At 39.9% G+C, this 25669-nt stretch overlaps 1 protein-coding gene across 1 annotated transcript in view; it reads right to left on the bottom strand.

Annotated features, from left to right (window-relative positions):
* Positions 1-25669, bottom strand: part of CDK14 (cyclin dependent kinase 14) — a 583363-nt gene that overhangs the window by 555026 nt on the left and 2668 nt on the right. Inside the window, exon 2 of the mRNA XM_029928660.1 lies at positions 1878-1934. The gene's annotated coding sequence lies outside the window, so the exon portion shown is untranslated. The remainder of the gene's footprint in view (positions 1-1877; positions 1935-25669) is intronic.

The raw sequence follows: 25669 nt of genomic DNA, 5'->3' as shown, positions 1-25669 counted from the left end.
GGGCCCTCCCCGCCCCGCCCCGCCCGCTCCGGCACCCAGGCCGGCGGAGGGCCTCGAACAGGCTGGGCTGGGAGCGGGCCGCCTGGAGACTCCACCTCGCTCTGTGGGGAGGCACCCAACGGAAAGGTTCTGGAACTCGGTCGTTTATAACTGGTTTTCTTCTTGCCACGAACGCGTGTGAAAAGAGCGAGGACCTGTGGGGAGGGGGTGCTACCACCACTGCCTCTGAGTCTGGGGAATGGAAAGGCCTCGGGACATACTCGGGCTTAAGGGTGACATTTTTTTTCTTTTCGCAGTTTTGCCAGGGAGGCTAAGTGAAAGATCCAAAGGGAAAGGTGGGCCTGTTCTTTAGGGGAGTCAAGTGCAAAGCTTACATCGACTGTAGCCCCCGACCCAAGGCAGGGCTTTTTCCCTGATGGGAATGTAGATGTTGGCGATTTCAGATATGAATACCCAGTTCCATGGTAAATAGCAATGGAATTGGTAATATGTTACCCAGTCTGGAATATATTAGTGATCTAGAATTAACAATATTCTAGAATTGGTAAATATATTCTAGACTTGGTAATTCTAGATCACTAATATATTCCAGACTGGGTAACATATTACCCAGTCTGGAATATATTTATAAATCGGAAGACTTGGAGGCCAAAAATGATTCAGACCTCCTCTTCCCCAGCCTCAAGAAATAACTTTTGAAAAGGAAGACGTTGGGAGAGGCTTTATAAAATCCCAAAACAAACAGTTAAGGCAGCAAACACACATCGTCTTCATTAAAACTGGTGAAGCGAGCACTCCAAGCTTCAGTCTCCCAGGGGAAAGAGAAGGAAGATGGGGGAGGGCCTGAATGTTGATTTGGGGCCAGCAAAGTCCTTATGAATAGAAATTTAGTAATCTTGAGTCATCTGGCTGTGTAAGTAATAAAGAGTTGGTGAGCATGTGACAATGCTGTTTGGTTTAAAGGAAGTTTTGAGGAGTTTGTGTTTTGCAAAAAAAGATTTTTATCTTAAAAAAAAACTAGCCCCCTGCTTTCCTTAAATTGTGAGGTAGAACACTTGGATTTGTTCTCCTCTGCACGGAGCATATTGTGGGGTCTTGATAGATTGCAGCTGATAAAAGACAGGAAGTCAAGCCATGTGGGGAGCAAAGGAGGGTGAGGAATTCATCAAGATGCAGGGACATTGGGTCCTAGTGACCATAATTAGATATTACAGACAGCACCAAGTATGGCCTCAGACAGGAAAAAGTTTGACTTTTACCACTTCCTCAAGTTAGTTAGGGAGAAAGTTATCAGCAGCTATGAATGAAAAAACAAAAGCAACCAATTAAAATACTGATGGGTTCTATCTACCCAGCCAACAAAGGTGAAGAAATAGTTACTAATTTAATAAGCTTTGATTATTATATGTCTGTGGCTAGCCTATTCATTCTGACAATGGCTATTTCATATAGGTAAATACACAGATATAGATTCTCCATTTTACCTCCCTAGTATTTAATATTTCCAACCTTTTTAAAGGTCAACTTCCGCTTGAATAAATCATGGTATAAGCATACAAAGGAATAGTAAGTAAATACTTATTTAAATGAGATAAATGACACATATTTATATCTAGAGTGAGTAAAAAGCAAATTTATCATTAGCTCCTTTGTAGGGAAAAATATACAGATGTATGTTTCTATATACACAGAAAATTTCTCCAGAGAAAGAACAAAGAACTATTAAGTGTGCATACCCAGAATAAAGAGAACATTTCTTTTGCATTACACCTTTAAGTACAATTTAAATGTTTTACCCAAAGAATGCATTACTTATAAATACTAATAAAAATACTAATTTAAAACATAAAAATAATATTTACTTCATTTTTACCTACCCTACTCCAAAACTTCTGTTTCCCATCTCCAAAATAAACTTCATTACAATAGTATTCCTAACAGGAGAGACAGTGGTTAGTAATGGACCAAATAAACCCTGTCAATTATGAATAACCAAATTTTTATTATATGCTTAACAGCTTCCTTTGTTGGTTATATATTAGAATGATTAAATTTGTAAGAAACTGGACAAAAGGAAATTCTTTGCTGGGTGCTTTTAAAATGTGTATGCTTGGGGCGCCTGGGTGGCTCAGTCGGTTAAGCCTCCGGCTTCGGCTCAGGTCAGATCTCACGTTCGTGGGTTTGAGCCCCGCGTCAGGCTCTGTGCTGACAGCTAGCTCAGAGCCTGGAGCCTGCTTCCAATTCTGTGTCTCCCTCTCTCTCTGCCCCTCCCCCTCTCATGCTCTGCCTCTCCCTGTATCAAAAATAAATAAAACCTTTTAAAAAAATGTTTTTAAATAAAATAAAATAAAATGTGTATGCTTAATAGGATTCAACTATTTACACAGTTACTTGTTTCACTTATGTCTTTATCCTAGATTGTAAATTTCCTGAGGGCAGGGAGTCTATGATACAAAAAGTTCAATGTTTCTTTCATAGTGTATGTAAATTAAAATTTTTTAAATGTTTATTCATTTTTGAGAGACAGAGAGACACAGAGCATGAGTAGGGGAGGGGAGGGAGACACAGAATTCAAAGCACACTGTCAGTACAGAGCCTGATGTGGGGCTCAAACCCCCGGACCATGAGATCATGAGCTGAGAGGAAGTAAGATGCTTAACCAAACGACCAAGCCACCCAGGCACCCCATCATAGTAGATGTAACTTAAACGTCAAATGAATGTAGAATATATTGTTGCCTCCAGAAGTGATGTGTTGTCTTCAGAAACAAAGATGACTATCCAGCATCTGTGTGGCATATGTATTTTCAGTGGGAGGATGGATCTGCGCCAGTCCCCCATCTGAACTGCTGGTTCACAAGGTTATAGTTTTGGCTGCCCTGAATTAAAGGTGCAGTATCTGAATACAAACAGATAAACTTACCTAGAGGCTGAACCCAACATGAGTTGACCTTAATCAAATTCATCAATTAAAGCATGCATATGTATTAATTAGGACTTGAAGAGTAGCAACAGTGGCTGGAGATTCACCGCAACCCATGGGTTCCAGTCCCTATTCTAAGTGTTGTGTGGCCCTAAATAAATAAGTGACTTACCCACTTTCTTATCTATAAAAAAAGGGACTTGAACTAGATGACCTCTAGGGTCATTTATTCCTGCAAAATTCTGATTGTAAGTTGAATGGTGAAATTATCCCTCTCCCAGCTTATATACTAAAAGGTAGATATATTAATGAGGAGTAATTAACATGCAAATAAGATGGACAAAGACCATTGACAAAAATTATGTGAAATTTAAGATACATTATTTCTAGTTCTACTATACATTAGTTCTACATTTATTATAAATGGATCTTCCCCATATAAGAAAAATAGCAGGCAGTAAAGTTTAAGGGAATGAGTCCTAATCCAAATAAGATAAATTATAGAGGATTTGATTAGAATCTAGAATCTAGCAAAAGGAAAAACAGATTTACTGACCTGAAACAGGATGAAAAGATGTTATCAGTAAAATAAAATCCATGAAACAAGTATGTGGGGAATAGTGTGGGAAAGCAAAATTAAAGAGAGAAAATGTTTGTCTATTAATGCAAAATTTTAGAATTTAACCAAAGGGTAAATAATTAAGACATACAGCCAGGTTATAATTATTGAAGTGGTGGAAATTCACCTAATTAAATATCCTCTTAGAAATCTAAATAGTCAACCTAGTTAATTATTTTTAGGATCAAATATTATCCTCCTTTTGTGAACACATCCAGCAGGACCGGAAGTAGCACAAGGTTAAGTGACTTATACCAAATTCCCAGTGAGTCATCAGTGAAACTGGTATATGGAATCCGAAACTCTGGTCAACAACTTTTGGATAATGTCTAGCCTTAAGAGTTCCTCTTTTTTTTTTTTTTTTTTTTGACATAGAGAAAATTAAAATAAAAAAGGGAGAGGGAAAAGAACGGTTGCAGAAACCAGTATATTCACACTTAGGTAAATGGAGTTTCCCATCTTTCCCCTTCTCTGTTCTATCCACCACCCATTGCCTAGTGACTCCTAATTTCAATCCTTTTCACCACATACAGGAATCATTCTCTGTTGCCACAAACCTCCAGGCTTGTGCAGAAATAAGACCTGTATTTGTCTAATTGCTTTATAGGTATTTCTATATTTGTTCATTATATATTTCAAGAGAACTAGGGACCTAAGTAAATTGATCTACTTGCAAATGGCTGTAGTAAGAACAAAGAAACTGCCAAAACATCCAAATGATGTCAATATAAGTTCCCTCAGAATAGTTGTGAAGAAAATAAACTACCAGGGTCAAAGCATGCATTGTAATAGTGGTAAACTGTGCTTTCCTATGAAACCATGCTTTAATATTAATGTTACCTCAGTCCTATATTCCATTATTATATATTTATACAATGGAAGTCCATAGAGGAAAATACCAACCAACACAATTCACTTCATGCCCTTTGGTGTTATATGTGTGTGTGATACAGATGTGTCATCAAGAAAGGGTCCTCATTTATGACTATCATCAATTTCAATGCATCATGTTACATATCGATCAGAATTAAACTTGAGGAACCAGTCCTGTAATTGAACTCTGGACATGGATGTGAAAATTGTCAGAAGCTAATGTTTTAGTGAACCAAAACCTTATGACTTTTGGTCAGTATAGACAAGTCCTATTAGGACCAGTTATGTTCAGAAATGCAGCTTTTCTATCAAAAACATCCTAATCTTTCTTTCCAGGGTATTTGACAGTTCATCTGCATTCACATGCATGTTCTAATCAAGTGCTTATAAGCCAGAATGTGTCTATAGGATAATTATATTGATGGTGTCATCAGACATATGTTCCCTAGCAAAACTCACTTACTACTTATTATTTTTAAATGTGATTAAAATACTTACGGTTTTACAATGGGCTATAAACTGATGATTTCATTTTAACCCATACTACTCTAACAGACATTATCATTACCACTGTGTTGCACAAGGAAATGAGCCTAGCGATGCCTAGACACCATCCCCAAAATTATCACACAGCTTCCAGTTTTAGATTGAGACAAGTTTGGTCACCAAAAACTTTTCTTTCATAGAACATTTTTGTAGCATGATATATAACATATTCTGTTTCTTTTGATATACTTTGGGTATAATCATGGTTGTCCTTATTGTATAGAAAGGAACTATTCCAAAGCAGAGAAAGTTCTAAAAACAAACTCAAGCAGGTTAATGGATAGATAAAAACTCCTAAGTTCCAGTACTATATTTTCTTTTTTCATATCTTATGGGAAAATATTAGAAGTGTGGTAGTCAAAGATAATACAGTTGACTTTGAAAAGGAGGCTCCTTTCAACTTTAACTGGTGCTTGTAAGTGAACTAAACATTCTCAAACTATCACTTGTTGAGCCATTGCAGCATGCGTCAGAGTAGTGGATTCATTAAATGTAATTGGGTCATAACATCTTTAACACAATATTCCTCACCTATGAGGATGAGTCATAATAAAATAACTTGATGTCTTAGTCTGTTTGGGCTGCTATAAATGGAGTACCATAGACTCGGTGGCTTTTAAACAACAAATTTATTTTTCACAGTTCTGGAGGCTGAAAGTGTGAGATCAGGAAGCCAGCATGGTTGACTTCAGCTGAGAACTCTCTACCAAGGTGGAGAGGGTCGACTTCTCACTGTGCTCTCATATTGCAGAAGTGAGGAGAGAACTCCCTGGGACATCTTTTATAAGGGCACTAATCTCATTCATGAGAGCTTCATCCTTGTAATCTAATCATCTCCCAAAGTCCCTCCAAATTCCATCATATTGGGAAGCATTTTTAAAGGATCATTCTAGAGCATCCTAGGCAGGGACTGGAGGCAGGAGGAGAAAGGAGCACATATAGATTGAAAAAGGCTCCAAGATGATTCTGATACAACAAGTAGTAAGAATCATTGATTTAGACCCTTAAACAGCAACATGATGGTTGTTATTTGATGCAAGTCAGATAGGGAAGACAGAACACAGAAATATTCACAGAGCATAAAGACAGTAATATTGGAGAAGAAACATCCTAGGTATATTTCAAATGATAAAACAGAAACCAGGGACAAGAGCCAGAAGACATTCTCAGTTCTATAACCTTTTGTAATGGCCTATACAGTATCACAATCCTCTGCTTCTTCATCTGAAAACAACAGAGAAATAATTATCCTGGTCCTGCCCACCTACAAATTAGCTCCTTTTCCTAATCAAATGTATTTGATAGTTTCTAATTACAAACCAAGAAAACAGACATAGGCCAACTGAGTTGAACAGAAAGGATTGAGAGAATCAGTTTATAGTACTATCTCTATTCTCTTATCATAAGTAATAATTTCTCTTGTCTTCATTTGTGTAATTATCAAATGCTTTTTTATTTAAATTAGTTAGTCAACATACAGTGTATTATTAGTTCCAGGTGTAGAATTTAGTGATTCTTTGCTTACATCCATTACTGGGTGCTCATCACAAGTGCACTCCTTAATCCCCATCACCTGTTTAACTCAGTCCCCCCTCCCCCAACCTCCCCTCTGGTAACTATCAGTTTCTTCTCTTCAATTAAGTGTCTATTTTGTGGTCAAAGGCATATTGATACCTACTATGTTCCAGGCACTGTGCTAGGAGCTGGATATATGGCAGTGAAAGAAGCGGAGCCCCATCATAGCCCCTGCCTGCACAGAGCTTGCAAACTAGTGAGGAAAAATGAAAAGTGACCCATTTTAATTTTTTTAAGTTTATTTATTTTGAGAGAGAGAGCACACATGTGCATGCATGTGTGTGAGTGGGGGAGGACCAGAGAGAGAGGAAAAAGAGAATCCCAAGCAGACTCCCCACTGTTAGTGCAGAGCTCAATCTCAGGAACCATGAGATCATGACCTGAGCAGAAATCAAGAGTTGGATGGTTAACCAATTGAGCCACCACGGTGCCCCTCCATATCCCCGTCACCACATTTTAAAAAAGAGGAAGAACTGGGTGCTATCGATACCATGCAGCAGAGAGATTTCTCTTGCTTCTGACGGTCAGAGATGTCCACCTTGAGCAAGCCCACATATACTGAAACCTGAAAGATCCACAGAAGTAGTCAGGTGACAGACAGGAGTTCCTGGCAGAGAAATCAGCACTTGGGGCCAGATGGCAAAGGGAGAACATAGTGCATTCAAGAAACTGAAAGATGGTCTGAATATAGATTAGATGGGAAATAGTCTGGTGAATTTGAAAAGAACCAAAAAGTAGACACTTTAGTAATCATTCAATAAAAGCTATGTATGTTTTAATTACTATTAGAAATGTGAGACCACACTCGTGTACTTTCTGTTCCTCTTGAAAACCCACAAAGCTATAGTGAGTGGATTTTTTTAAGCAAAAGTACACACGCACATAGACAATAAAAGAAGAAACAGCGCCAAAACAATTTTGGAAGCTGGAAAAATCATAATTGAGTAGTTATTAACTTGTCAGTCCCAAGAAAGCTAAATCCTAAGCCAGCAGTTGGCAAGGCTGAGAGGCAACCTACTGAAGGTTTATAACTGAATGTCAAGACATTTAACTTTCTTTCCTCACCTTCTTCCCAACCAATTGCCCTACAGTGAAACCCACATTTGACAGGCCCAACCATGTAAACTGAGTTGCCTAAAACTTTTTAGTGCCTGTTTCCTAGATATAGGCAGACAGCCAAAAATCTCCACACAGCTGATGGCATATTCTAATAAGAAAAAGGCCAAAACTAATGTAGAAAAGCAACCAGAAAAAATTAAGACTATGCCGGAGTGGGCAAGGGAGGGTATTAGTATCTTCAAAGATTCAAAGACCGTGAAATATTATAAGATACTGCAGTCATTAGACAAGAATTGGATGCTACAAATGTTTTTAAAGTAGCAGCCAGGGGGCAAAATGAATTCTTGGATATTAAAAATATCATAGTATAAAAGAAACTTCAGGTGAAGGTTTAAAATATAAAGATAAGGAACTATCCCAGGAAGTAAACAAAAAGATGGGAAGAGAAGAAGAGATTTTTTTTAAGTGAGAAAGGTACAGACTAGTTCAATATCTGAATAATGGTAGTTTCAGAAAGAGAGAATGGAGAAAATGAAAGGGAGAAATTATCAAGGAAACGACAATCTGAGAAAATTTCCTGGAATGAGAGGATCTGACTTCCCAAACTGAAACAGCCTATTGGGCTCCCAAGACAATGGAGCAAAACAAACCTACACAGAGACACATCATTATAAAATTGCAAAATCCAGTGGGCAAATAGAGTATTCTAAAAACCTTCAGAAAAGAAAAACAGGATTCTAAAAAGAATTAGGGACCAGAATGGCTTCAGACATCTCAATAGCCACACTGGATACTAGAAAATAGTAGAAGAAAGTAACTTCTAATGTAGAGTTCCCCAGCCAAATTATTCAATAAGTGGGAAGATAGAATAAACATTTTTCAGACATGGAAAGATCAAAAATGTTGTTGGGGCGCCTGGGTGGCTCAGTCGGCTCAGGTCATGATCTCACGGTTCCTGGGTTCGAGCCCCACGTCGGGCTCTGTGCTGACAACTAGCTCAGAGCCTGGAGCCTGTCTTCCGATTCTGTGCCTCCCTTTCTCTCTGACCTTCCCCTGCTCATGCTGTCTAACTCTTTCTAAAAAGTAAAAAAATAAAATAAAACATTAAAAAAAATGTTTCTTTGTAGGTCATTTCTCAGGAATCCAGGAAATGAGATTCTAATACATGAGTAAAAAAGGATGACAGTGAAGGGAAAAATCTAAGACCACAGCTCTGAAGGAAGATTAAAAGACCAACCAATCTGGTGGACTGGAGTGGGGCAGAGGCTCTGGGGGAAAGATCATTGAGAAAATGGCATGGATAGAATAACTGGTGTTTAAAGTATGTTGAGAGAAAATTTACAAAATGGAGGGTGTGGGCAGTTGGAGATGTATTAATGATAAATATGTAGAAACTACACAGATCGGTACCCAGAGATAGGCATGATCACCCACTCAGGAATTTATCTGAGTGTGCAGATACAATGCACCCTCCAGTGAATATAAATGAGGTATATTTAGTAATAACACTAAGCTGAGGGCTCCCAGCAGGGAAAGGGTTCATTCAGGGGTCTGGTGAGAGAGTGAGCAAAGGGCTAGGAGTGGTCTGGGGCTTTTCCTGTGGTTAGAGGATAGTCTGCATGATGGGGATTCCACCTTACATGGGCTACAGCCTGAGCTATATTTGAAATTCCTATCGACTCTTAGAGATAAAGACCTACACTTGTCTTCTACTCTTGATTGCCCCATGTGAGGGAGATAGGAGACGAGGGGTGGAGATTGAAAACTGTCAACAAACATCAAAAATGGCCTTTTTATTACAAAACCAAGTTACAGGGAGAAAAAGACAGTAATTAGCTCAAGAAAAAACCAAAAGTTGAACAGGAAAGGAAATTTTCATAGCAGACTATACGCTGTGATTTACAAAGTCCTATCAGTACAAATACTAAATGCAATGTAATTAAGTTACAGCCACATTGAGAAGATGAAGAATGGCAAGTGTTCATGTTTATGGTAGGTATAGGATTTGGTGAAAATAAGCTGCATCTTAAACTTTTAGAATTGGAAGTCATGTGCTTTAGGGATATGGAAATGATTCCAAAGGAGTCAGGTAAAATAATTAACAGTGGTTGCCTCTTGGGAGCTGAAGCATAAGAGATGACGTATAGTCATGTGGGACGGGGTGTGTTGGAGGACTACTGTTTTGTTTGTTTTTAACAAGTATGTGCGTATAACTTTTCGAACACACATAATTAAATTATCCCCAAGTTTGACTTTATCCTTAAATGCAATGGGGAGCTTTGTATCAACTTGCAGCTCTAAGCAATGAGGCTCTAGGCATGATAGTGAGATAAAATTTGCATATGATTTACTTGATTTGATTAAATTTATTTGTTAAGATTATTTTAGTTATTTTGTAGAGAATAATTAGAAGGAGGAAAGATGGATACAGACGTGTCTATTAGGAAGCTTATTCTAGCTCAGAATCTAGAGAGGAAGTGATGTTGGCCTGGATTCAGGTCTGGCAACAAGAGTAGGTAAAAAACAGATTTGCGAGTATTTTGTGGTTGATGGGACTGTTGTCTGGAACAGGAAAAACTCAAGACTCATACTTCATTTTCTGGTTTGGACAAGGGATAGCTGGGGGGCCATTGATTAAGATAGGACATCCATAAGAGGAACAGGTTTGGAGAAAGTGAACTGATTTTCAGTACTGGCTATCCAAGCATAATGGCTATAAGGACTCTGCAGATATGGACCCAGAGAAAGCTGAGCTGGAGACATAGATTTGGAATCAGCAACCAGCGTAGAGGGACGCCTGGGTGGCATCCGGCTTCAGCTCAGGTCATGATCTCACCATTCATGGGTTCCAGCCTCGAGTCGGGCTCTGTGCTGACAGCTAGCTCCAGAGCCTGGAGCCTATTTCAGATTCTGTATCTCCCTCTCTCTCTGACCCTCCCCTGCTCACACTATCTCTCTCTGTCTCTCAAAAATAAATTAAAAAAATTAAAACAAAACAAAACAGCAAGGAGTGTAGAAATGACAATTGAAATCTAGGAGTGGGTGAGATTGCTCAGAGAGTGGGTGTAGAATAGCCAGCACCAAAAGCAGAGCCTGAAAGAACATAAATGAGGGGATAGGGAGAGGAGGCAGCAAAGGGAAATGAGAGAGAACAAGCAGAGGAAAACTTATGTACTGTGGAAGTCAGATAAAATGTTCAACATCCAATAAAGTGAAAAGGTGGCTTGAGATAAAAATGGAAACAAATGTACTGGAGAGGCAAAGGGAAGGGCCATGGCTGTGGAGCAGTGGGCCAGTTTGTGGGTACCTGTGAGTCAAGGCACTCATTCTAATCTCTGTTTAACAGATAATAATAGGAAATTTTCTGGAAATCTTATCGTGAACCAGATATTGTATGATGTACTTTATATACTTTATCTCATTTAACTCTTGAAACAAAACAATCTCATTTCCATGAAATAGATGCTATTACTAACATCCCCATTTTTCAAAAGAGGAAGCTGAAGTTTGAAGAAGTTAGTTACTTACTTAAAGGAATAGAGATAGCAAGCAGACAGGCTGGAATTTGATCTCAAGTGTCTAACCCCAGAATGTACACCCTAAACAGTACATCATACCCTCTAAGTGATCTGCCATAAATAGCGCTGCTCGCACATCCATTCAACAACCCTGCTGTGTGCCAGGCACCATTCCAGGTGCTAATGGTCTAACAGGGCACAAAACAATGCCCCTGACCTCATAGGGACATAGTAACCTTCCACTGGAGGAGATAGTAAACACATTTTAAAATGCAAGTATATTTTCAGTCCTTAGTATAATGAACACTAAGAAAGCAGGGTAAGTTGCTGGTAGGTGGCTAGAGAAAATAGTTATTTCGGATAATAGGTCTTCCTAAGATGACATTTCAGCAAACAATTGCATAAATTCATTGACCAAGCCATAAAAAAGATGCATTCCAGGCTAAAGGAAGAGAAAGCCACCATCTGAGGTAGAGTGGGGAGGCAGGAGTGGGTGATGAAAGATAGAGTAGAAATTGGTAAGCCACACAGTTGATAAGGGAGGCAGACCTATATCGTGTTCAGCCTCATAGGTAAGACTTGAGCTATTGTTTTTTTAAGTTTATTTTTTAATGTTTTATTTTTATTTTTGAGAGAGAAAGGGGGGGAAGAGAGAGAGAGAGAGAGAGAGAGAATAAGCACCAGAAGGGTAGGGGCAGAGACAGAGGGGGACAGAGGATCCGAACCAGGCTCTGCACTGACAGTAGCAAGTCCAATGCAGGGCTTGAACTAATGAACCCTGAGATCACGACCTGAGCCAAAGTCATATGCTCAACCAACTGAACCACTGAGGTGCCCCATTAAAGTTTATTTGTTTATTTTGAGAGACAGCCCTAGAGTGAGGGAGGGGCAGAGAGAGGGACAGAGAGACTCCCAAGCAGGCTCCACTTGGTGTGGAGCTAGATGTAGGGCTTGATCCCAAATGGTGAGATCATGACATGAGCCAATATCAAGTTGGATGCTTAACTGAATAAGCAGCCCAGGCACCCCAGAGTTTAGCTGTTGTTCTAAGAATGATGGAAAGTCTTGGGAGGATTTTGAACAGACCAGTGATACCCTCTGACTCACATTTTATTAACTTGCAAGAGAGCCCAGACTTTAGATTCTGTGACCCTAGCTCTTTGTGATTATTATCTAAAATTGAGATACCATGTGGCTACCAAGCACCTGAAATGTGCCCATTCCAACTTGATACATACCCTAAGTATTAAATACACACCAGATTTCAAAGACTTGGTACCAGGGCGCCTGGATGGCTTAGTCAGTTGAGTTTCCGACCCTTGGTTTTGGCTCAGGTATGATCTCACGGTTCAGGAGATCAGGCCCTCTGTCTGGCTCTGCTCTGAAGTGCAGAGCCTGCTTGGGATTCTCTCTCTCTCCTTCTGTCTTTCCTCTACTTCTCTCTCTGCCTCTTCCTCTCTCCCTGCCCCTCCCTCTCTCGCTTTCTCTATCACTCTCTCTAGAAAGTATATAAACAAACTTAAAAAAAAAAACCTCTTAGTACCAACAAAAGAAATGGAATAGATCACATAAACAATTATTTATATTCATTGTATGTTGAAATGATAGTATTTTAGATATATAGGGTTAAATAAAACATAACATTCAGATTAATTTCACCTACTTCTTTTTATCCTTTAAAAAAACGTAGCTAGAAAATTTTGAATTTCATATGTGGCTTGTGTCATATTTTTATTAGACAGCTCTGGTCTAGACAATTTCCCTCTGTTCTCAGCTTCATAATGCAGTGAAGACAAATGAAATAACTTGTGTAGGGCATTTTGAGTTTTCTTAAGGAAACACATTATATAACAACAAGATAAATTATTGAGGATGATAGTCAGCCAAAAAATGTACCATTCTTCATAAGCCAAAGATAATGTTACTGACTTGGTTGTGGTTTTATGTTGTTTTTCCAACAGGGTGATGAGTTTGCACAAAGTCATCTGTAATGTTTCTCTCCCCACCCATTCCACCCCCTCCTTACACTCTCTTATAACCAAAACAGCATGTTTTTTAAATACCTGGCCCAGGTTAAGAATGCAGTTCTCCAGCCATGGAAAATTTTCTCTGTGCAAAGCGCTCCATCCTATGTAGGTTTGAAACTCAGCCTATGAAATTCTAATTGTCTTGTGTGCCCAGCAAGCCACTTCCAAATGTCAATAATTATATCTATAATCATAATTATAGAATATTCTTGGTTTCTTATGTTTAATTTGAAATATAGTCAATTAAAATGTACCTTCGTGAAAAAAACTGACACAAGCTTTGACCAAGAAATTTGGGGTTTTTTTTTGTGAGTTTTTATCTGTGAAAATTCTCACAATGTTATAAATTAAATCATATTTTGAGTTACATACTGTAGCTTTAAAAATATTATTATAAGACATTGGGCTTACTGGGGATGATAGAACTATATTACTCTATCTGAAGTCTTGAATACCAGTAAGAAAACATAAGCAATCATATGGGCCCTCCTTCTGCTCCCACTTTCTTGTTCTTTCCTGACAGGTAGATGACAGGCCTTTATTCTCAATTTTCAGTCTCTATTGTTGTGCTCTGGATTCAGTTTTTTTCTCAAAGACCTCATTGCTTTGTTTAACCTTTCTCTCTTTCGTGTTACTATCTCCTACCCTCCTGGATCTATCAGCAACAAACAGCTTTAAAATCTCTCATCTTTAACACACACACACACACACACACACACACACACACACATGCACACCTCCCTTGTCCCCACATTTCCTTCCCTAAACTTTGTAGTTTCTTTACTCCCCTTTATGGCAAAATCTTTAAAAAAAATTTTTTTATGCTTTTTATTTTATTTTATTTTATTTTATTTTATTTTATTTTATTTTTTGGGGCTGTCCTTATTATTATTGTAACATCCACTCTGCTAGGACTCTTAGAAGTTCTGATATTATTCCTGATCAATACAAGAGGTATACATTTTTCAAGACACCTATAGGATATACCTGGGTCGTTTGGGACTCATTGGATCCACAATGGACCTCCCCAGTCAAAGGAGCCATGTATATGGCTGGTATTACACCATGGCCTAGTAGCCGTATTTACATCTGGAGATCCTATGTTCAGGTCCAGACCACTGTCCACGCAGAAATCCAACAAATGGAAGCCCGTATACAGTCACAGCTTTCTCCCCCACAGCCCCTCTCTTGGCTGTCCCTATTGCGAGAAGGTCTGTCAATAATCAACGCCACAGGCCTCAGCAATATCTCAGCCTGTTTCCTATGCGCTGCATTAGGACGCCCTCCCTTAACGGCCGTTCCTTACCCCGCTGCCCTAAACACCGCCAACGACCTGTTCCCTTCCCCTCCTCCCATTTTTGACGTGTCCTTGTTCCCAAACCCACTTCAACAACAGTTCTCGTTTTGTTACTATGACGCCAGCACCAATCTATGCAATCAGACCGCCCCGCCTAAACGGCCACTAACAGCCCCCGAAGGGTTCTTTTTCTGGTGCAATGGCACTCTTTCTAAAACTCTAACACCGTCAGTCTTGAATTACTATGCCTTCCCATGACATTGGTACCTCGGTTGACAATCCTTACCCCTGCTGAGTATCTAGGGTGGAGCATACCCTCACCCCCTAAGTCAAAATCAAAGCGTGCCGTCTTCCTCCCCTTGGTAGCCGGCGTCTCTCTTGCCTCATCTCTGATTGCCACTCTTTTTATGCTTTTAAAATATATTTTTGAGGGCCACCAGGGTGGCTCAGTCGGTTAAGCCTCCGACTTCGGCTCAGGTCAGATCTCACGTTCGTGGGTTCGAGCCCCGTGTCAGGCTCTGTGCTGACAGCTAGCTCAGAGCCTGGAGCCTGCTTCCGGTTCTGTGTCCTTCTCTCTCTGCCCCTTCCCCTCTCATGCTCTGTCTCTAACCTTAATAAAATAAATAAAACATTTAAAAAATATATATATTTTTTTTGAGAGACAGAGACAGTGTGAGCAGGGGAGGATCGGAGAGGGAGATATCTGAAGCAGGCTCCAGGCTCTGAGCTAGCAGCCCAGCACGGGCCTCGAACCCACAAACTGTGAGATCCACAAACCATGAGATCATGACCTGAGCCGAAGCTGGCTGCTCAACTGACTGAGCCACTCAGGCACTCCTATAGCAAAAATCTTTCAAACAGGTTGCCTATAACTCTACTTAAAAGAGTTACAGAAAGTTAAGTTTCTTTCCTCCAACTGAAATCACTCTTGTCAAGAGCAAGCTAGGACCTTCATGAAACCAAATGCTGAAGACCTCTCTGTCCTCATCTTATAGTGCTCTCAGAGTGCATGTGATCATGTGATACAGTTGGCTACACCCTTGAAGCTGAAATACTCTTGGCTTCCATGATGCTATTCTCTGGTTTCCCACCTATCCAAGTGGTTACTCATTCTCAATCTCCTTTCCAGATCCTTTGTTTCTTGAAAACCTCTAAGTGTTGAGGACCCTCTGATTCCTTGGCCTCTTCTCTTTATCTGCTCTCTCGGTGCGTCCTTTCAATCATTCTCATAGCTTTAAAAGCTATCTAATTGCTGATAATTCCCAAATGTATCCCCAAATATAAATTCCAGATCCATATATCCATAAAGTTGAATCTCAACTCTGCATCTCAAACTTTACATGTCTACAAATAAAATACTGATGTATTCTTCTTATACTAAAAGTAATAAGAATATGGGGCACCTGGGTGGCTCAGTCAGTTAAGTGACCGACTCTTCATTTAGGCTCAGATCATGATCTCATGGTTTCATGACTTCGAGCCCCTCTGCTTGGGATTCTGTCTCTCCTTCTCTCTCTCTGCCCCTCCCCCATTCATGGTCTCTCTCAAAATAAATAAACTTAAAAAGATAAAAGTAATAAGAATAGTAAGAAGACAAGGAAAAGAAAGAAAAGGGTTAAAAGGAAGAAAGAGGGAAGGAAGGAAAGGAAGAAGGATGAAAAGATGGATTACATTTTTGCTCTAACCAAAAATCAAGATGCCCTTTACTTCCCATATTTAATCATATTTGTAATACAATTAACTATATTTAATCCATCAGCAAACTATGTCTAGCTGAGCTCCAAAATGTTTCTTCTCCTTTTGTTCATCTCCACTACCTGACTCTAGATCAGGGCATCATTATCTCTCACTTAAGACTATAAGACTATAGCTATATCCTCCCAACTGACCTCCCTGTCTCTGCTCTGGTACCTGCCCAGTCCATTTTCAGAATAGCCAGGGGATCTTTTTAAACCATGAAGGTTCATGTCACTCTCCTGTTTAAACTGTTCAATGGCTTGACAACCTCCTGCTGCACTAGGAATGAAATCCAAACACCTGTCACCCCCAGCTCCACATAGGTCAGCCCCTGCCTAACTCTCTCCCCTCTCCCCGCAACGCTTCTTCACCTTGGCGTTTTGTACTTGCTAATGTTTCTACCTGGAATGCTCCCTGACTCTAACCTCCTCCTCTCATTTGAATGACAGGCTTCTTTTCATCGAAGTCTCAATTTAAATGCCCTCTCAGAGAGCCTTCCAGCTTACCCATTTTCAAGCAATCTTGCTCATTTATTTTTTCACAAAGCCTTGCTTGTTTCCCTCCTTGTATTTCCCACAATTCTGATTACATACTTTTGTATTTTGCTTTCTTAACTCTCAGCCCCTGCCCCTCCCTCTTCATTCCAGATAAGAGGATTGAAATGCTGGTTGGGATGAGATACTGGATGCTGTAGCCATGCCCCTCCTTTCTCCCTTCCTTTGGAAGCCAGTTTGTCTACTCAGTGTATATCTGTCTGTATGCCCTTGTCAGGAGTTTCACGAGAGCAAGCCTGTGCTAATTCACTGCCTGTGTCTGAATGTGAAGCCTAATTCAGGCCTAAAGTATTAGGAAGCCCACTGCGATGATACAACTAAGCTATGACCATAGCAGCTCCATCAGAAAGAAGACTGACATTTTGATCTAGATCTCAGTATCTTTGGACATCAGGTGGAGAAGAGAGGGGTGCTATATATTGACCCATATACCTACCAATATCTCTTTCCTGAAATGAATGGAAATCTAGGTCTGTGGCATTTCACTCTTCTTAAGCAATGGTATCCTTACTATAAACCATATACATGTTAGTCTTAACACGGAGCGGGGGGTGTAATACCCAAGATTTCTTTATCGTCCCCAAAAACCAGAAACCGCCAGGGAGACCGAGTCATGCATACAAAAGCAAAGGGCTTTATTACGGATTTAGGCTCGCCGGGTCCTAAACTCGGGCTCACAGACTTTACCAGCGTGGTGGATCCATGCTGAGAGCCCCGAATAAAGGTGGGGCAGGGCTCTTATGAGTTTGGGAAGGGAGAGTTACAGGAAATGGTGACATAGGTATTGACAGGTTTATCCAATTACAACATTAACCAATCACAGAGTAGACCCAGGACCCAGGACCCTCACATAGGGTGTAACTAGCCTTAAGCAATAACTGATTACCTATAGCTTCTATTTCTAGGCCTGCCCATAGGAATGTTAAGGGTATTACAAGGGTCATCCCTCTTGCCTTGGGCAATGTGTGCCCTTCTATTGTCTCAAACCTGCGTCCTTACAAGGGGTGTCTAACAAAATAAATGCAGAGATATTCTGATTATAAGAGTGATTATATTAATTACTACTTTTTATGTAGCAAGTAACAGGAAGCTCAGTTCAGATTAACAAGCAATAAGAAAAATCCATTGGTTCATGTAACTGAATATTGGGGAATTTATCCTCATCAGGGAGAGGCTAATCCTAGATCAAATGACTATGACCAGTTCCCAGGTTTTTTTTCTCTATGTCTTGTCTCCGCCAAGAGTCTGAGAAGCTCAAGATGGGAAAAAGAGTCTGTACTACAAACAAATAATGTTTAAGAGACCTCTGCCCTTGTGGTTCAAAGTTGGCTACCAGAGATTCCTGGAGTTACTTGTCTTCACTCGTGTCCATCACCAAAGAAAATATCTGTCAGTACCGTCTGCCAAAACATATATTTAAAATTTTTAAAATGTTTTCTTTCTCTCTAGCAGCATGGACAAAACCTCTTGGATTGAATCATGTGCTATCTTGAACTAATCAATTCCTAAAGCCAAAAACCTCAGATTCCAGGTCTTACCCACAGAGCAGAGATGGGATCAACCACCAAAGTCATGTGACTAAGAATAAGCTGGTGGTATTCTTGCTGGAGAAAGTGAGGAATAGATTTTGAATGGAGGCAACCCATGTCTGCATAAGTCTTAGAGGCTTGAATAACTGTAGCCTGATTTACAGCTCCACTGTGTAGATTCAACCTCTTATAATGTACACCACCCCTCTATATTCCAGAGTATTTGTGATCTTCCTTCTCCTTTCTTCCTTTCTTTCTTCTGTTCTTCCTTCCTCTCTTTCTTTCTCATTCTCTCCCTCCCTCTCTCTTCCTCTCCTTTCTTTCTTTCTTCCTTTCTTCCTTTCCTTTTTTCTTTCTATCTCTCTTAACTGGATTGGCCAGGATAAACATCTGTGCCCATATAGTTGTCCTATTTATAAGGCCCTAGGGGAGCTCTTTGGAATAGTTTTAAATTTTAAGAAAATGTGTACTATAGATGAGAAGGAAAAAGACCCATTTCACAGGACAAATATAAAAGACTAGACACTGTTTCTCACCAGTGTCAAGTGCTAAAGTGCTAAATGAGCAAAGGCTTGGAAAAGCAAATGCAAGAGACCAGGGTCTTCAACTGGGGGATGGGAGATATGTAGTCTCTCTGGGGCCAGGGTGGAGTGGGAGGTGGGGATAGGTGACCGTGGATTGTTTCAGATAAGCTTTCCTAAAATGGAATGACCCAAGAAAGCTCCTGTGGTCAAGGCATTAGGCTGCCTCTCCTTTCCTCTCTCCTCTGCAGGACTACCTTTCTTTTATCACTTGATAATAAAAATGACTACCTCACCCTCAACCCAAACCTACTAAGTCATTGGCTAAGGTGGAAAAACCTTCCAGGTGCTCAAGAAAGGGAGAATGAATGACTCTAATGATAGGGGAATTAATCCTTTTGCAAGTCAGATGGACTCGAGTTCTCTGCTTTCCACAAAGGGAAGGATAAGAGATGTCAGATAAGGGATTACTAGAACTAATCTTGATGATAGATTACCATGTCATTTTTTGGCATGTAACTGAGAAGAATTCAACGAATTGAGTCCTATTACTAAAACAAAACTCTAGCATTCCTATTTCCTTATTTAAGTGAAGACTTTCTCAGCACTTGTTCTGATCTACACATCTTACATTCAGCATTGATGCCAAAGCCTATTATATGGATTCCTGGATACCTGGGGAGAAAGGTTTTACTCATCTCATTAAAGATCTGCAATCCCAATACAATTTTACACTTTATGCCTAGTAATTATTCATCAATACTTATAATACATTTATGCTATTTTGAGAAATTGTGTAGAATTTTCTAACACTTAGGACCTTATGGTCACAGAAAAATTGTTAATGATTTCCTTTTGTTGACATATTTTCATTACATAGAAGCATGTTATTCATGAAATATTTTAAAGTATAAAAATATATTAGGAAATAGAATGGAAATATAATGTCAAGAAGAAAAACAAACAAAAGACAATTTTCCTTCAGGTAAAGAATTTATTTATATATACTTAAAATGTATGTTAGGGCATCAAATCACTATCGTATTTAGATTCTACTGGATCATTACCAAATAATGATGGGACAGTTTATTTTTAAATGTCATTATTTATAATGTGTTGGAATTTATATGTGTATTTGCAACTCTTTTAGCATGATGAAGAATTTCAGGCATCAACTTAGAAATGTGGTGAGAAATTTACTGCTTCTTAAAATATTTTTAGGAGTACTTGAGTGCAAATAACTGGAGACAATGAAAGAAGAAACTTACGTTAGACAAGAAAATGAGCAGGGAAAGAACAGGCCCACTGTTGAGACTGATGTCACAGTGAAATATGATGACAAAGGACCTGTCTGCACACATTTGCTTTTGTGCCCTTTATCAAAGTGAAAGATCTAACAAAGAATGATTGAATGGACACTGGTAAAGGGGAAGAGAAGTTCAAGATGGAAAAAGAAATTGTAACAGTGTACCCCATCTCCCTTGGGTAGTAAGACTAGTAAGGATTTAAATCAGCCAGGATTGGGGCAGCTATGTGGCTCAGTCGATTGAGCATCCAACTCATGGTTTCAGCTCAGGTCATGATAACAGAGTAATGGGATCAAGGGGCACCTGGGTAGCTCAGTCAGTTAAGCGTCTGACTTTGGGCTCAGGTTTGTGAGTTTGAGCCCCACTTTGGGCTCTGTGCTGACAATTCAGAGCCTGGAGCCTGCTTCAGTTTGTTTCCCTATCTCTGCCCTTTCCCTACTTGCTTTCTGTCTCTCTTCCTCTCAAAAATAAATAAACATTAAAAAAATTTTTTTAACTCTAGGGTCATGGGGTCAAGCCCTTCATGGGGCTCCGTGCTGGTGAGCGTGGGGCCTGCTTGAGATTTTGTCATCCCCTTTTGTCCCTCTCCCCCCCTCTCTAAAATAATAAAAATTTAAAAAATTAAACCAGCATGGATTGACTCAGAATTTGGACTCTGTCTGTTTTCATCAATGTGACCATGGGCAAGATGCTTAAGCCCCTCATCTGTATTATGGGCATAATAACTTGTGACACAAGTTAAATTTCATAGGACGTAAAGTGCTCTGCACAGAGTCAAACATGACAATACATAAATAGTGGCTATTGTAATTATGTAGCTGTGGGGTTTGGAGCAACTTATCCACCTTGAACTTCACTTCCCTCCTCTCTACCACAGTTATAATAACATCTACTTACTAGGATTACTGTGAGGATTAAACTGATAATAAACCTGAGAACACTTATAATATAAAAAAGACATTCAATAAAATTAGTTCTTTCCCTACTTCCTCCTTCTCTAGCATCCTATCGATTTAGACAATTCTATGGACCCCTGATGGGACATGATGAAAAGCAGTCTATTTCCAAATACTAATTTATAAAATAATATATTACTTTTATTGTGTATACTGGTAAAGAGACTAAATCTGAAATGATTCTTTTTCTTGTTGCTTAAAGAGAGCGAGGTCTCATATTACAAATGACTCTATCCTTGTAGATATGACCTTTCTGCCTTACTAGCAAATCTCATTAATGACAAAATTATTTTCATGAAATTGTGGAAGACAAATATGTTGCTGATCTATGGCCACATAATCAATCCTCTCATAAAAAGGACTTCCTCACAAAGAAAAAATTCCTCCCAAGTGTTTCCTTTTCTCTTATGAGTGAAAAGATAAAGCATTTATTAATTTGTGGGAATAAATGTTATTCACTAAAGTGATTCACTTATTTTAGACAGCCCTAAATATGCCCTCTCTTTGTAGCCTTGGGTACAAAACAAAGCCTTGTTTAAGATGAGCCCAGATGTTGGGACAGGAGTTGGGGAACCAAGTTTCACTGAACAGGCAGAGAAGATGTCTAAAACCACTTTCTCCACTTTAAACTGTGGGATGATGTCCATTCAGTTGTTTTCAGAAATAGGCTGCCAAGTTGTTGTTCCCTGTTGAGGAGAGGGGTGTAGCGACTCCGAAGAGTCAAAATGCATAGGAAGGCTCCATAGCAGCCAGGACCCAACAGGAAACAAATGTCACACACCAAAGGACCGAAAGAAGTATTGTTCCAGCAGGATAGTAGGTATGCAGGCATCCATTATACTAGTCTTTCTGTATTTGTCCATGTTTGAAATTGTTTACGGTGAAATACATAAAAAAAAAGAGAAGAGTGTAAGAGAGAGAGACTAATCAAAGTCGTGCAAAGTTGTGGGCAGGAATTAAAGAATTACTAGGGAAGGTGAAGCCTCCATCTTTCTTTCCCACACCCCCCCACCCCCCAGCTTCCCCACACACACCCTGGATTGGCAACAGTGGGAAATGCTAGAGCAGCAGGCTTGAAGGCACAAGGGAAAGGGCCCAACTCCTGGCACCCAGGGAGACCGGGAGCTGTGGGAAAGGGCTCCCTCTCAGGAATTGTGGCCTTTGGTGGAGGAATGCAGCTGCCAGCCACCAAGGCCCGGGACATACTCTGTGCAGCTCAGTGCAAACTGACGAAAGCAAGAAACGAGATATTGTTAAAGGTCCCAAATTGTAAAGCTTTATCTTTTCTTCCACAGTCTCTCTTCCCTCTCTCTTGACTAGTCATGTTTTTAAATGTTTCAATTAAACACCTTTCCAAATGAAGGAAAAAATTAGAAGTTTAAATCATTAGCATGAATTCTGCCATTCACAGTATATAATGTGGTTTTTTTTTTGGTTTATTAATTAATTAATGTATTTAAGCGATCTATACTATTCAAAAGGGGCTTGAACTCACAATCTGGAGATCAAGAGTCACAGGCTCTTTCCACTGAGCCAGTCAGGCACCTCTACAATGTACAATGTTCATTTTAGATGCAACATGAGAGCATTTAACACATGCAGGATCATCAAAATGATATGATTTGTATTTCACAGTTTGTATTTTTTTTACTAATACAAGATAAGCAATGCACAAAACTAACCCAATTGTTTATTTCACTTCTTTATATACCCACATTGCACCAATACTCTCTGCCTTTGGCTTACTGATGACTAAAGAGGAACTAAAAAGAAAAGCAACTGTGGATGGTCCTGTCTTTCCCTTTCTTTCTATGGCATCACTTTTAGTGTAAGTGGTTGGCTAATATAGGGAAGTAACGTGAGTAAGAAAGGATATGACAAGAGTTCTTTGGTTGTTTGTGTTTCTTAGAATGCCATTCTTTAACTTTTCTTTTCTGAATTTGAAGCAAACTTTAGTTCAAATGGAAAGAGGCAATTTGGGGGTTAATCAGGCATAGATGTGATATGCTTTACCTTGTACTTGCTTTGAGTCTCACTGAACTCCACAGATGCACAGGAATCCTAGTATCATGGGGCACTGGAGATCCTATATGCAAATGGGGCAACTAGAAATGGCAGAAACATATAGTGTGTATCTCCTCTGTTCATGCATCAGGCCTCACTAACAAAACACATGTTCAAAGGTAGAATTAGGAATTTCAAAATTGTGCCAGCAAAGCATTAAGTCAAGCGTGGGACCCTTCTCAGCATGCGGCCCTATTGACTCCACAGGTTTCACACCTGCTGCCAACCGTGACCAGTCAGGGAAGGGGCCAAAGCATCAGTGTCAATTCTCCTAGTTGACCCACCTCCCAGGTCTCCCCACTGGGAGGTCCTGTTAGAAAGCAAGGGATCCAGAGATGCATACAAAGAGGATAGTCTCCTGAGTTACAAACTAAGGGAGAGAAGGGTGGAGACGGGGTCTGGAGGGACAAACAGAAGACCCAGCACAGGCTGCTAGCTCTCACATCTCTTTCCAAAAATTGCAGTTCCTATTTAATTCAGCTAAGATAACAAGGACCTGGCAGGCCCCACGTGTGGGTCCAGATGTTTGTGGGGCCTTATGCTGATGCAATTTTGTTCTTCACAAACATTAATTAATCAATTAATTAAACAAAATTGCAAATATAAACTCAGTATAAACTATTTATTTAGAATGAGAAGAGAAACCATAGTAAAATATTGGAGCTTGAAAGGTTCAAGTCCTTTTCTTCGGAGGTCTCTAAAAAATATACCAAAAATGCCCTACGCAGACATGCTTCCTGATTGCAGTCTGGCTTTCCCTCCCCACCTAGAACACCCCACAACTGAAAGCAATGATCACACGAGGAATTGAGGAGCCTTGAAGATTGAACTTTATTAGCTTTGTGATAAATTTCTCTGCAGGCCCCAGAACTTAAAACATAGAATCAAGTAATTGTGGAGCAGCAAGCATTTCCTAGTGGGCCACAATTGTGGGCCCTTAAGCCATGATGTGACTCCTTCCCCTACCACATATGCCAAAGGCAGTGAGCCCAGAATTTGGGTTCCTCTGACCTAGTGCTTTTTCACTGTAGTCAGGAAATTCCATTAAAGTTCAGATACACTGTGTAGGAATCTGAGGTAGTGGATAATGGCCACTCCTTTGCATCCTTGATTTCTTATCCCTTGCACTGCTTATTGACTAAGTTAGAATAAGCCAAAGGGAAAACAACCTTAAGACTCATTGTTCTTGGTCACCTTCAAATCCTGACCAGAATCTATGGCCTAATCAACAGGCTCCTCTATCGGCATAAAATATTACTGGGCTTTCCTTATAGCAGCCAAGGCAACAGTGGGCCCCATTTAGATTCAGAAAAAAAGAGGAGTGCCTGGGTGGCTCAGTCGGTGAAGTGTCCAACTCCAGCTCAGGTCATGATCTCATGGTTCGTGGGTTCAAGCCCCATGTCAGGCTCTGTGCTGAATGCTTGCTCAGAGCCTGGCGCCTGCTTTGGATTCTTTGTCTCCTTCTCTCTCTGTCTCTCCCCTACTCATGCTCTGTCTCTCAAAAATAAATAAATGTAAAAAAATTTTTTTTAAATAGATTCAGAAAAAAAGAAGAACAGCTCAGTTAGATAAAATGATTGCTCTGGATATGGTCCTTGGGTCTGAGCAGGAGCCCATGTGAGGAGGGAAAAGGGTGGATCAGGACAAAAGAAAGGAATTACAGATGTATTAGGAAACTGAGAAGATGCTAAAGAAAGATTTCAAACTTTGCTGAGGCCCTGGTGTTGGTGGGCTCACTATTTGCTTTTGATAAGTAGGGGGGAAGCTGCTGATATCTGAACTAAGAACATGGGCTTAACATGAAAGGATTTTGATATAAATAAGGTAGCACTTAAGTGCCTAAGTTCAATTCTTGATCTTAGTTCTAAAAGCTATGAGACTCTGGTCAAGAAACAACTCATTCTTTCTGTGCCTCGGTTTTCTCATCATGTAAGATGAAGGTAAATTACGTTAAATTACATTATGTCATGTCACATCACATTATCTTATTATGTTGCATTATATGGAGCTCACCTCACAGTGTTGTGTGAGAATTAGATAAGTGAATACTTACAAGCACCACTTATAAAAGTTCTTAATACATGTTAGACAATAGAAAATATCTATATTGGTCTCTGCCCACAGTTCCTGGCACAGAGCTCCTTAAAACCCTTGCAATTTCCTAAGTGATAAGGGCATTAGGAACATCTTCTGTTCCAATATTTGGTCTTTAACCACAGTTCCTGACACAGAGCTCCCACATCCCTTAAAACATTCTGGATGATGGCAATGTGTTTTTTGTTCTAATAAGGTGACTCTTAGAGGGCAACTGGAGGGCAGGCTGGTCACCGGAAGACCAAGCCACAATTAGAAGCTGGGAATTGTCAGCCTACCTTCTGGTCTCTAAAGAAGAGAGAGATCTGAAAATAAACTTAATGATTGTTCATGCCTCCATGATGAAACCTCCATAAAAATTCCCAAAGTGCAGTGTCTGCAGAGTTTTTAGGCTGGTGAGCGCATGGAGGTTTTGAGAGAAGACGCAGAAGCCCCGTGTCCATTCCTTCTTACACAGAACCTCCATGTCTC

This window comes from Suricata suricatta, chromosome 2, assembly GCF_006229205.1.
Source record: "Suricata suricatta isolate VVHF042 chromosome 2, meerkat_22Aug2017_6uvM2_HiC, whole genome shotgun sequence".
NCBI classification, from domain to species: domain Eukaryota; kingdom Metazoa; phylum Chordata; class Mammalia; order Carnivora; family Herpestidae; genus Suricata; species Suricata suricatta.
The sequence above is the reverse complement of the archived record's forward strand: the minus strand, read 5'-3'. Positions and strand labels throughout refer to the sequence as shown.